This window comes from Hyperolius riggenbachi, chromosome 4 (genome assembly GCF_040937935.1).
Source record: "Hyperolius riggenbachi isolate aHypRig1 chromosome 4, aHypRig1.pri, whole genome shotgun sequence".
Lineage (NCBI taxonomy): Eukaryota > Metazoa > Chordata > Amphibia > Anura > Hyperoliidae > Hyperolius > Hyperolius riggenbachi.
This window is the reverse complement of record NC_090649.1, coordinates 131,172,285-131,186,272: the sequence shown is the minus strand read 5'-3', so window position 1 is coordinate 131,186,272 and position 13,988 is coordinate 131,172,285. Positions and strand designations below refer to the sequence as shown.

Below are 13,988 nucleotides of genomic sequence, written 5' to 3'. Positions count from 1 at the left end.
GGAGCTTAAAAATGTAACATAGATAAGGTGAAAACAGCTGAAAAAGCTTTGTGAATCATGCCGTTATCTTACAATTATACCCCGTGCCCTTTTCTCCCGGTGCCTTTATTTGATATATGCTACAAGTGCGCATGTGCATTTGTGTGTAGAATAAATGCAAAAGGTACAATTTGCATATTCAGCAGTGATGCATTGTGGGGCACCTCAAATGCTCAACCTGAACAATCAAATACTTTCTTTTTCAAGAAGGCAATTTTCTGTTTTGCTTCAGGAAGAAGTGCCAAAAGCTGGAACGGGCTGAAAGAGGAGATGGAAATCTGGAAAGTAAAGGCCAAACTGACCACCGTAGTGGAAGGTGCACTTGGGACTGTGACTCCTAAGCTGGAGGAGTAGTATCAATTGATCCCAGGAACAATACCAGAGCTCTGCATTCTGAAGAGTGCAGTGTTGGAACAGGTAAGATACTGGCCTCATGCCTCCAGGCCTCTAGTAGTTGACCCAAACGTGAGTAAGAGAAATCATGCCACCCATGTAGGGCATGTGTATCTCTAGCTCCTTCATGTGGATGTGTATGTAACCTCACTGCATTTTGAGATAGTAAAGAGGGACACTTAACCCATGTACCTGCCACATCAATAATCATGCTCCCGACACAACCCTAGGGAAGCAGGAAATTTGGGAGCCTGAGGCAAAATGACTATTTGGGTGCCCCATAGGTGCTAAAGCAAAATATCGGCTATTGGGCACAATGGAGACATTTTAGAGCCCGATAAATAGCAGGTACTGCGCCCATCTAACCGAAAAAAAATTTGTTTTGAGAACTATAGGTTTTAAAATTGTTTTGAAATCCATTTTGAATATTATGTACTGGTAAATGTTTTTTAATTTACATAATTTGCGGTGGAGGAAAGGGTTTGTAGGATTAGACGTCAAGAAAAGGGGGGGGCGTCTTAGGCGTCAGTAAGGGGGGTTTTAGGGTTAGGCACCATGGGGGGGGGAGGGGGGGCTTGGGATTAGGAGTCAGGAGGGGGAGGGTTAGGCACCATCAGAGGGGTCTTGGGGTTAGGCACCGGTAGAAAGGAGGGTTCTGTGTGAGATTAGGGTTAGGTTTAGTTGTAGTAATATTTACCAGTGTTTTACTATCCTCCTTATATCTGTAAACCTTTTTGTTTTGATTGTTATAGATAATTTTTCAATTTTGGCTTCACCTCGCACCTTTTTCCTTGCGCTCTTAATGTATGCCAACCCGAGTTATGCATACCATAAAGATATTTCATAAGAAGGATGTGTTTTGACTCAAACCACACTGGTCCTTTCTAGCTTGCTTCATTTTCCCTCATATTAACGTTTGAAAATAAGAAATATATCCATTTAACATATGGGAATAAAGTTCAGTAGAAAAATATATATTTACATAGGTCTATACATCAGTCCTAAAAGAGGGACAAATGAAAAATAAAGAGACAGAGTTCCCAAAGAGGGACTGTCCCTCCAAAAGTGGAACAGTTGGGAGCTATGATAGATATCTGTGTTAAAGTGGACCCAAATTAAAAATACTAAATTTCAGAAATAAAATCTATTTTCTAAATTATAATAGCAGCCTTTTTCAGCTGCATGATGACAAATATAAAATATTTTAGATTTATTGGAGGAACCCCTCCCTTCCTTTAATATTGCCAGAACAGAATCCGGCAGACTGGTGGAGATCAAAAACAAAACACAGGTTGCTACTGATGATGTCACAGGGGAGGTGATCTCAGCTTGTGTGAGATTTCACATAGACTATGCCCCCTGTGAGGGAGGGTAGCTGATGACAAACACACCCATGATTTAAAATCTCCTAAGCTCAGAATTAATAATTAAGTAATGGCAGCCACCTGTATAACCCTAGTTATGAAAAGATAAGGGTGAAAAGCATGCAATGAAATGCTCAAAGGCTTGGAGTGTTTATATTTGTATGTGTCAGAGTGGTGCAACTAAATATTTTGAATTAAAAAAATGTTTGGTTTGGGTCTGCTTTAAGTGGAAACAAAACCTACATGTCGGACAAGAAGTATGGCTGGAGTTTTGATGTCTGATGCCCACTGCCTTGTTCTGCGACAGTGACCTAGAGTATGCAAAAAACACAAAGTAAAATTATTCTTTTCAGAGGCAGGATTCAATACTTATTCCATTCATAGCATCGGTGAATTGGCTAAATGGTATTTAACCACTTGAGGACCCCAGTGGTAAACCCCCCTAAAGACCAGGCACATTTTTACTAAAATGGCCGCTGCAGCTTTAAGGACAAGCTGCAGGGCCGCACAACACATCACACGGGTGATTCCCCCCCCCCCCCCCCTTTTCCCCCCATTAATGGAGCGGGCGGCCCTGGCACTTGCTATTTATTGGCCACCTCCGTCACTGAAATGTCACACTAATACCAATAATTGTATGATCACCTATGGTGGCGCTGATACAGTCAGGTCCATAAATATTGGGACGTCGACACAATTGTAACATTTTTCTGCTCTATGCACAACCACAATGGATTTGAAATGAAATGAACACTATGTTCTTTAACTAACTGCAGACTATCAGCTTTAATGTGAGGGTATTTACATCCACATCAGGTGGACGGTCAGATATCTTACTGCTCGGGAATCCTAGGAAAACAGATCTACAACAATGCACATCATGTATCAAATCTTCATTAAAATCTCAACTAGCTGCATCTCTCTACCTGTGGATGTGGCACACAGATGAGACAGGCTAAACTAGAAGCTAAATGAACCCCTGGGCCACACACAGTAGGAATGCAATATTGTCACATGTTTGTGTTCATCCTAGGCACACCGTAGGCACAGACTGTAATGAGATTATATGGCTTAGCATGTAGATATGCACACCAATAACTATGCTTTTAATGGCATTTAGTTTTTATAGGAAAACCATTGTGAGTGACCCATGTTGCCGATTAGCTTGTAGCTTGCTTGGCAATTCAGCAGCCATCAGCTGGGCATATCCAAGCCAGCAGATTTATCTCCACTGACCCACAATGCCCACAAGACTGGTGCCTGGACTATAAAATGCCTGTTCACGGCTTAAAGGACCACTATCGCAAAAATTGTAAAATTCTAAATACATGTAAACACATACAAATAAGTGTCTTTTCCAGAGTAAAATTAGCTATAAATTATGTTGCTTTCATTTACAGTAGTTAGTAGAAATCTGACAGGTTTTGGACTAGTCCATCTCTTCATGGGGCTACTCACTATTTCATTTATTTGCTACAAAAGCACTCCTTGGAAAGGATCTCCATATAAAGATGTAGGTGACATCAGAGATGCATTGGATTTCTTGACCGTTTAGATGTGTGCATCTTTTCCCCATACGTAAGTGAAATGGGGCTGCTCTCACAGTGCTAACACAACACATGACTGTAGCCTCTTGTGTGTACAGTGGCTGTGTTGCCCTTAACCTCCATGGCGTTCAGCTTCCCCAGGATTTCTGTGCAAAAAGTGATCCAATTAATTTTCATAACCTTTATTTTTCCCCTGTAACTTGCAGAAATGTGTAAAGCAAGGGTCTGGTATACAGTGCAGGAGAGTGCTACTGATTATGCACCGTTGGCAGCATGTTTTTTGTTGTGGCATGTATAACCATCAATACCGCAGGGAAGTTAAAGCAAACCTGAAGCGGGAAAAAAAATGATATAATGAATTGTGGAATTGGAAGTGTACTGTGGTTGCCAGAGGCATTGCTAGCCCCAAAGATCAGTGGCATGTGCCCCGGATCTATTCTGGGGTGACTCAGATGTCCCCCAGGCAGAGTAGAGGCACCACAGCACCAAGCATGGCACCACACAATACCCAGCATGCCCCACAGAAGCAGCACAGCACCCAGCATGGCACTACATAGCACCCAGCATGGCACAACAGGACCCAGAGTGCCCCATAGGCCATAGGGGTACCATACCACCAAGCATGGCACAACAGCATACAGCAATGGGGGGTATGCTGGGTGCTATGGTGCCTCTATGTGGGCATAGTGGGTGCTGTGATGCCATGCTGGGTGCTGTGATGCCTTTATGGGGGCATGCACAGAGCTGTGGCTGTTCTATGGGGGCATGCTGGGAGTTGTGGTGCCTCAATGGGAGGTCTCTGGGAGAATGGGAGGGGATACACTAGATCAGGGGTCTCAAACTCAATTTACCTGGGGGCCGCAGGAGGCAGTCAGGATGAGGCTGGGCCGCATAAGGAATTTCACAATCGCGGCGCATCGCCGCCTCTGCCCGCCCCTCTCACTTTTCCTTCACAGAGAGGGGCGGGGAGAGGCGGCGATCCGTGCGGAGATTGACGTCAGGAGGGGCAGAGCTGAAGCTGAAAGCTCTGCCCCTTCCAGGAAATGCTGGCGGATTGCCCCCCGGGCGATGTGGGGGCTCTGCAGCCCTCGTTTAGTGGCGGGGATGCGGCGGATTACTTGGGAGCACTGAAGCGAACTATAAGGAAGCTTTTGCCGGCGAGGGCCACAAAATATTGTATCGAGGGCCGCAAATGGCCCGCGAGTTTGAGACCCCTGCACTAGATGGTCAGGGAATGATATGGGGGTACTGACAGTAGGCCAGCCCACCCAGCAGAAAGCCAGACCAGCCAGCACAGAAGCCAGGTAACTCTGCCTAGTTATATTTAAGTGACACAGCCTATTTATGCGTTTTGGTGCATTTTTTAATTGAGAGATGGGGGCTTCAACCAACATTTTTGCTGAGCTGGCCTACATAGACCGTTGCTAAATTCATGTAATGTTGACTCCTCCCATGACCACACCCACATTCTGGTGTATGGTCAAACCTTTTCTTCTTCGTCCGGAGTGCCCAAAAGTGCCCCGGATCTCTTAGGATCCTACCAACGCCCCTGGCGGTTGCCAATTGGAAACGCAGATTACGCATAATCGTGTACATCCACAAAATATAGCAGATTCCTCAAAACAAATATGTTAAACCACTTATTGCACGTCCATAGGCATGTTTAAATGGGGGGGGGGGTGCACGTGACATCCCCCCGCAACACTCGAGCACATAGGTGGATTTGCAACGCAGAAAAATGGACGTTTATAAAATATCCTATTTATACCCTAAGTGCAAAAATGGAACGTTTTTTAAAATGTGAATTTTGCAGGAAGTGGTTAAATTAATTCATTTTGACAAAAATAGCAAGAAATTCTGTTTTCGGTGGAATTCTCTGAAACTGGGGATGAAACTTCTTGGAATGCGGAATTCCAACCATACCTAGCGCTGTGCAATGCATGGTGGGTAGGTGTAGTAAGGTTACACGATTGCAGCATCCATTTTCTTCAATACCGTTTGTGCTTCATGTACACTATGAACAAGTCACCGATTCAACCACCATTTTTTTTTTTAAAGTAGGTGAGGCCACACTGACACAAGAGTGATGGATGTCTAAAATACTTCAGATTAATTCTTAGGCCCTTTTTAAAGTGCATCTGAACTCTTCCACAGTTGCATTATTGTTTAATTCCCCCTCATCTGTGACTGAGCACAAGTTGTAATTTGATCCTTCAGCCGTGTCAGCTGGCTGCCACGGCAGAGAGCTAATTGGTAAACACAGGATGTTAGTCAATGGGAGTCGTTGATTAGAAAAAGCCAGATACTCAGGGCTGGATTTACCATAAGGCACTGTAGGCACGTGCCTATAGGCGCCTGATAATGGAAAGGTTGCTCACTTTCCTCCCTGAGTGTCTCTCCCTCCTTCCCTATGCAGAGTTCTGATGAGAGTGTAAATGAGGTTACCCACCCTGCTCTCTGCATTCCACTGACAAGGTCTCCCTTCAGTCAGGGTAGCTACTTAATACTGAGGTTCCTCTAGCTACCTAATACCTGGGGCACCTCTAGGTACTTAATATTGAGGGTACTTCTGGCTACCTAATACTAAGGAACACCTGTAGCCACCTATGACAAGTAAGGGAAGTAAGGGAGAAGTGACAGCTGGGCCAGCCAGCACACTTGCAGTGCAGTTCGGAGGGGGTTGGTAGGTTCCTGGAGGGTGAAGTCTAGGATGCCAGGACATCTGTACCTATAGGCTCCTCTGATGTAAATCCAGGCCTGCAGATACTTAAGGAGAGTGAAGGCTCTGGGTCCTAATGAGCCTCTCCTCCCCTCTCCCAGTGTGCCCATTCCAGCACAGGATCTAAATTCAAATTTCAGTCAAATACTGCTCTCACTGCCACTGAATGGAGCCGTTAGAAGTCTTTGGGAGCCCAAGTGCCCCGAAGATGGGCCACTCCATACTGCGCATGCGGGAGCATCCTCTCTAACGCACTCTGTGGAGCTGCCTGTCTTCGGGAGGACTCAGCTCCCCTAAGACATCCGAAGTCCCCCGCAGTGGGGGATTCAAACGGGGGATGCTGAGCTGCAACGGGAGGGGAGAGGGGAAGGCTCAATAGGACCCAGAGCCTTCCTTCACCTTAGGTAAGTACCGTATCTGGCTTTTTTTTTTTTATCAACCACTCCCAATGACTTTAACAATATGTCTGCTTCCATGAAAGCAGGAAGTGGATACACTGCAGATTTATTGCAGGATTTGTATCAGCTGTAATGCTAGGTACACACAATGTAATTTTCTGACAGATTTACTGTCAGATCGATATTTTTTTTTTTCAACATCTCATCTGATTTCTGATCGATTTATTGAATGATTTGTCATAAAAGTGAATGGAAATCAGATCGGACATGTTGTAAATAATCGATCTGGCAGTAAATCTGTCAGAAAATTGCATCATGTGTACCTAGCATTACAAAGATGTTCTTCTTTAAAGGTTATTATGGTGTTGAGCATCCCTTAGGCCTTGTTCACATCAGGGCCGATTCTGTGCGCTTCCCACAGCGCACTGCCCTGTGCGTTCAGCAAGGTATTGATTTTCCCATGCAATGTAGCTGGTTCACATCTATGCTCTGCGCTGAGCTGCGTTACAAAAACGTAGGGTTGCATGCATTTCTGTGCGTTGAGCTGTAAAGCACATATCAATGCAAGTGAATGGGTGTGCTTTCTAAGCGCATAGAAGCACATGAGTTTGTTACCGCTAATTGGAAAAAAAATACATTTACATATAAAAACAAAGCTTTATTGACAACTGCTACTGTAATAAGCAAAACATGCTTTAAAGAGGCACTTAAGTCATAAAATTTTTTTTACTCACCTCGGGATTCCCTCAGCCCCCTGCAGCTGATCGGTGCCCTCGCCGAGTCTCTCTGATCCTCCCGTCCGCAACCACTTCCGGTTTCGCCGTCAGGACCCGACAGGCATGGGAACGGGAGTGCGTTCCCAGCCACAATATCGCCCCCTATGCTGCTATTGCAGCATAGGAGGGGGGAGGGGGAAGAAGCCTGTAAGCCTGCGCATACACAGAGGGGACCCCCAGTCTTCCTCATAAAGATGAGACATGGAGAAACAGACTGGATAGGAAACCCTGGTGCTGATGTCACGACTACATGTTGCGCTCCTGTACAAGTGGTTGGGGGCATTCCTGCAGGCATGGACAATGGCAGGGACACAGACACCTTCACGCAGGCAGCTGCAGTAATCTGTAATCTCCCAGCAGTATATGGAGGGGGCACCTGGGGGGTAAACAGTCTTACACAGTGACTCACATATAAGCCAAAGGGGGGACTTTTCAGTACATTTACACGCACCACAGCAGTGCCTTATGGTAAATCCGGCTCTGCCTACACCATTCACCTCATTTGGATGTAAATATCATCAAATTAAAGCTGACCGTGCAGTTAAAACACATCATGTTCGTTTCATTTCAAATCCATCGTGGTTGTGTTTGGAGCTACAAATGTTAGAATTGTCGATGTCCCAATAGTTATAGACATAAGTGTAATTTAGCCTTTTTTGTGGCGGGTTTGAGCATGGGGCGGTTAAGTTTAGGTGTTGGGGACGTTTTCAAGATTAGGCGTGGGAAACTGGGCTGTGGAGTCAGTATACAGAAATCATCCAACTCTTCAATTTATGATTCCATTAACCACTAGCTGACCGCCTAACGCCGATCACCATAAGGTCCTGCGGGCCTGTTTTGCTGGAGGACGGCGAAACTTAGTACAGCGCTGCGATCTATGGCAGCGCTGTACTGGGGACAGCCGTGTGACACGGCGGTCCACCTGGGGCGCACACACAAGCTATACGCTGTGATAGGCTGACGAGGGAGGGAGAGGGGAAAAAAATTACACATTTTATTAAAAATAAATTATATATTGGCCAAAAAATAAACATTGGGGGAGCGATCAGACCCCACCAACAGAAAGCTCTGTTGGTGGGGAGAAAAGGGGGGGGGGGAATCACTTGTGTGCAGACATGCACAGCCCTGCAGCGAGGCCTTAAAGCTGCAGTGGCCTATTTCATGAAAAATAGCCTGGTCTTTAGGGGGGTTGAACACTGCGGGCCTCAAGTAGTTAACTGACTCCTCGAATCAGACTCCATTTTGCATATAACAATCTGTTTGAAAGTATTTAACATAAAAGGCATTTCATCATTGCCAAAGCTTAGAAGTTTTAAAGATACTCCAAGCTCTAAATAAAAACGAAATTGGTACTCACCTGGGGCTTTCTGCAGCCCACCGTAGCTCGGGAGGTCCCTCGGCGTCCATCTGGCTCTTCTCCCAGGGCCTGGCCACAAATGGCTTCACGGCGGCTTCCGGCGACACTGGGCCCGAGTGTCGGGCTCCTTCTTCCTGAAACGTCACGTCTGTTGTCACCATGCCGGCCGCCTCGCGTCATCACGGCGGTCGGCGTGGTGAGACGTGACATTTCAGGAAGAAGGAACCTGACACTCGGGCCCAGTGTCGCCGGGAGCTGCCGGGGAGCCATTTCTGGCCAGGCCCTGGGAGAAGAGCCAAAGAGTCTGCCAAAAAAAATAAACATAAAATACAAAGCTTTAGGTCGCATCACAGTGGGACGTTATGATCGCACGTTTGAAAGTCATATAACGCAGCTTACCGCACTGCAATGCTAATCTTATGGGCCGTGCACAGTGTGACTTTAGTCGCATTAAAAAATGTTGCGTTGTGGTAACTCACTGCTTGCAGTGCTTTACCTCTTTAACGCAGACACTTTGTGACTTTTAACGTCGCATTAAATGCAACGTCCCACTGTGAATACAGCCTAAGGACTGCTGTTGATGGTGGTTACATTCATTATAGTAATTTATGGGCTTAATTTGCTGTACATTTTAAATTCTGACTTCATTTGTTAAACAGTCTATAGCTCTCTGGACTTTGCTACATTTTTGTCTTCTTGCTTTGTTCAGTTGCTAAACATTTTTTTTTTTTTTTTTAAGATGCTGAAAGCTGCACTTGTACTCTTTTTGTAGAGCAGTTTCCCTGACTAGCATAGCTGTTATCCCTGTAGCGACCACAGGGAGGAGCTCTTGCACAACAGACATAGATCATATATTCATGAAAAGGGATTTTTAATGACTATCATTTCTGCAGTAGCTAATCTAGTGCTGTTGAGGCCTAATTAATGTGCTTTGCTCTAGTAGAACGTCATACAGTGTTTCCGTTTTCTTTTCATGTCCAACGTAAAGACAACGCTGTGTAATTAAATATTTTACATCATTTGAAAACATGTAGCAGAATCTTTTACTAATACATAATTCTGGATAAAATGAAAACTGTCATGCAGTTTTTCAGCGTGGCCTAAAAAAAATGAATTCTTGTATAAACCAGCCATTCAATTCATGTTTCAAAGTGAATCTGCTTATACACAGTCTGTCTGGTATATCAACCACTATTCCTAACTTCAAAAACCGGTAAGGGTACATAGGTGAAAGGAGGTACGTGTGTGTGTGGGGGGGGGGGGGTCACCTGGTGCAAAAACTCGTGTCACCCTCTCTTAACTCATGAACCTCCAACCTAACCAGGCTAAACAAAACCAATATTTGTTTGTAGCAGCTTTACTTGTTGTTTGTTGAGAATGGGGTTGGGAAGGGGCTATACTTGACCCATTTGCTATAGGTTAAAGAGGAGTTGGGTAATAGCCTGGTTTATATTTACATAGCCCTACTCCACTGTCCCTTAGCCTGGAGAGTGGTGTCACCCCCTCTGATTGTGGCACCTGGTGTGGTCCGCACCTAACGCACCCCCCTAGTGACGCCACTAGGAGCCACTATAATTTGCACGATAGATAAGTCTGACTGTGGGCTTGGTACCCAGTGAGTGGGAGATGTTAGTGCTTAAGGTAAAATGGCAGGCTCTGTCTTAATAATGGAGGGTTGAGATGTTGGTGTTAGATCATCCCTCTAGGCAGGTGATCGCTCTGCCCCCTCCCCCCTGGGAGAATGAACCTTAGCAATTTTTCCTCAATCGCAGAGGCTGTGGCCACCCTCGTATGTGTTTCTGCGGCCAGCCCAATATGTGGGTGCAATGCAATGTCAAGATCTTAGATGTAGACCTACACCAAAAAAACAGTGGGCCAGGGACATCCAGTTTATTTCCACATATAATCGTGCACAATTGGTCAGACGTAGTATTCTGGACAATTGGCCTATAATAAAGGAGGATCCACAATTGTCAAAGATATTTCCTTCTTCCCCCTCTTTTGTGTACAGGAAGGGCAAAAGCATCCGTGATACATTGGTGAAAGCAGATACAAAAAGGACTAGGCCACAAAAGGATACATTTTTACCGAAATGAGTAGGAACTTTCCCCTGTATGAATTGTCAGAACTGCTCAAGTATCATTAAGGGGGATCATGTTCGACACCCCCAGAAAGGCACGAAAATCGCTATTAATGGGAATTTTTCTTGTAAAACGACGAATGTGGTGTATTTTTTAAAATGCCCATGCGGCATGGGCTATGTTGGACAAACTTCAAGAGCGGTCCGTGTCAGGATTAATGAACATAGGAGCAATATAAGGTTGTATAAAAAGTATTTTAATGACCCTGAGAAAAAAATTGAATCTTCCATAGGTAAACACTTTTTTTGAATGTGGACACATCACTGGAGATCTTCGCTGGTGTGTCCTCGAGAAAGTCCTTTCATCAATGAGGGCAGTGGTGGACAGACAACTTTATTTAGAAGAGAAAGCAGATGGATTGACAGGCTAAGTACACTGTTTCCTAACGGACTGAATGATGAATATAGCTTAAAATGCTTTTTGTGAATTTGAGTACCTATTATAATATTTATATATTTTATTGTCCTAGTGTTACTATACCTTTATGCTGCCAACTTTTGTATATGCAAATCTCTCCTTGAAACAATTAAGCTGGTACGCGCCCCAATTGGGGTATGTTTTAGTTTTTCTATATATTGGTGGTTTGTCAGTTGGTTGTTAACACTTGATAAAGGCCGTGAGGCTGAAACGTTGTGTTTCTGTGCAATGATGTGAATAAAACACAAGCTATTTGCACAAAATCCAGGTGGAGACCCAGTTATCTTTTCTCTAATGTGGTGGCCTGCCCCAAGCTCAGCAGCCACTGCCTAACTGGTTGCTGCCAAGTTGGGGGCAGACCTCGATAACATACAGAGGTTTCTGGAAAGCTTTGGCAGCCTTCAGAAGCAATGCGGCAACTGAACTGCAAAGGAGGGGGCATAAGGCTGTCATTTTTACCTTATGCCCCATACTCACGGGCAACATTCTGGCCTGTCGCTAGCACACGGAAGCGTGTGCGCGACAGGCCGGGGACAGCTCGTCGCCAGGTCCCTCCGCATATACACGGCGGAGGGACCTGGCAACTGACGCGCAGGAAGCTGTCGCTGAAGTTCCTCCCCCCGCCGGAAGCTCAGGGTATTCCCTGCTGGTTGCTGTCGCTAGTCCACATACTCACGCGGACTAGCGACAGTTGCGGCGGTAACTGTCGCCGGGCGATTGACCACTGTCAATCGCCTGGCGACACGAGCGACGGTTCGGGGTGCGCGCCCGTGCAACGCCTTATACTCACGGGCGACCTGTCGCCACAACACGCGCGTGCCGTGTGTTGCGGCGACAATTGTAGCCCGTGAGTATAGGCAATTAGGTTCTGTTTAATATCAGCCATAGATCAGGCCAATGTACATGATCAGGCTTGTTGCCCCACAGGAGACCCACATATCATATACTCACATATCATATACTCACATATCCATCCTCATAAATAAAAACACATAGACTGTATGGCTTGAGATGGCAGAAGCAACCATTTATTAAAATAAACTAAACATATACATTTAACTTAAAACACAGCTGTAATCAAACCATAACTAAACCTGGGGTATGTCACAGGCAAAAAACAGCTGTACAGCATAGAAAGGCTGCCAGATGCAAGAACACTGACTTCAGAACAACTGTGTGCTACTATCCAAAATGGCCCTCCGCGATGTCCAATTGCAACATATATGTAGAAGTGCATGCACCTAGACAGATCTTCTCCACTCGGCCTGGCCATTAACAGACCTCCAGAAGGCCTTCTCCCACACAGATGTAATGGCAAAAATGCATAAACATTGTGTCAAGATGAATAATGCCCACTGGTTCCTCCAAGTAGCTGCAGATTAACAAGAGGGAGTAAGGAAAGCTTCTGCAGGATGTCCCTCAGAAAACTGGTGACACCTCCACTTCCTGCCACTTGATGTCAGGGCTGCCTTCAGGCCATCATGGGGGGGGGGGGGGGGGGGGGGGGACTACAGTATGGGGCCCAAATGAGTCTGGGGCCCAGCAAACAATCCCATGCACATGGGCCCTGACTGCAAGTCTGTCACAGAATGTACAGACTGTCAGCGAGTGTGGCTGTTTGCCTTGGCTGGCCCATTTTGCATTGAGATTTTTTTTTTGTAATTTTTGACATGCTTGTGCTTCGCCATTCTCATTTCGGAGAATGAGAATTACAGTTGCTGAGAAAATGCTGCATGCAGCTCACTTGTGATTTTCGCAAATCGCAAGCACCGCAATGAGTAATCCCACAGGATTACATGTCACAGTGGTTTGCTGATCGCCAGTGACCAGCTTAAATATAGGAGTGTAACGATTGGTGTCAGCAACACAGTTTTTTTTCTGATTATTGGTGATCTGCAGTATCACCAATAATACTAGCATAGCTAGACATAGGACACCCAATGTGATATTGTTTTTGGTGCAACAGTAATCAGAGAAGTTATCTTCCGAGAATCGGGAGATACAGACACTACTGCAGCCAAGGATTCCCTGAAGAGCAGGGAATCAGACTGCACTGCAGCCAGTGGACCCATGAGGGGCAGGTTTCCACTGACTGTGCAGCAAGATGATCTCCTTATGTGGAGGAGATACAGACTGTACTGCAGCTGAGAATTCCCTGAGGAGCAGGGAATCTTGGATTGTACTAAAGCCAGTGGACACCTGAGGAGCAGGAACCACTGGCTGGGCTGCAGGAGAGAGAACCGGGTGAAAGAGAGATATTATAGAACTGCAGCCGAGGATTCCCTGAGGAGCAGAAAATCAGATGGTACTGCAGCCAGTGGACACCTGAGGAGCAGGGACCACTGACTGGACTGCAAGAGTGATAACTGGTGAAAATGAGAGAGATGATCGGGCTGCAGCCAGAGACTCCCTGAGGAGCAGGGAATCAGACTGTGCTGCAGCCAAGGATTCCCTGATGGACAGGGAATCAGACTGTACTGCAGCCAGTGGACTCCTAAGGGGTAGAGACCACTGACTGAGCTGCAAGATGGTCTCCTGAGGAGCAGGTGACCCTTGCAGCTAATGAACACCTGAAGAGCAAGTGTCACGGATAGTACAGTAAGGCTGATCACCCTAGGATTGGGTGACAGCCAGAAAGGTCAGACAAGCCAGGTCGGCAACACACGGACAGATAAGGTACAGAGACGGAAGACTGATTTGGTATCTGGGTACAGGCAATGTCTGCAACAGGTTATCAGATAGGCAAAGGTACCGAATCAGTAAGCAGGAGAGTGGTCAGGAAAGCCAGGGATCATAACAGGTAACAGTATATATATATATATATAAAAATCCTAATC

General features: G+C 45.7%; 1 long non-coding RNA gene across 1 annotated transcript in view; it reads left to right on the top strand.

Annotated features, from left to right (window-relative positions):
- The window catches only part of LOC137571493 (uncharacterized), a 116,024-nt gene extending 104,653 nt beyond the window's left edge, over positions 1-11,371 (top strand). Inside the window, exons 2-3 of the long non-coding RNA XR_011031360.1 lie at positions 272-456; positions 10,967-11,371. This is a non-coding gene — a long non-coding RNA (uncharacterized lncRNA). The remainder of the gene's footprint in view (positions 1-271; positions 457-10,966) is intronic.
- Positions 11,372-13,988: the final 2,617 nt, after the last annotated feature.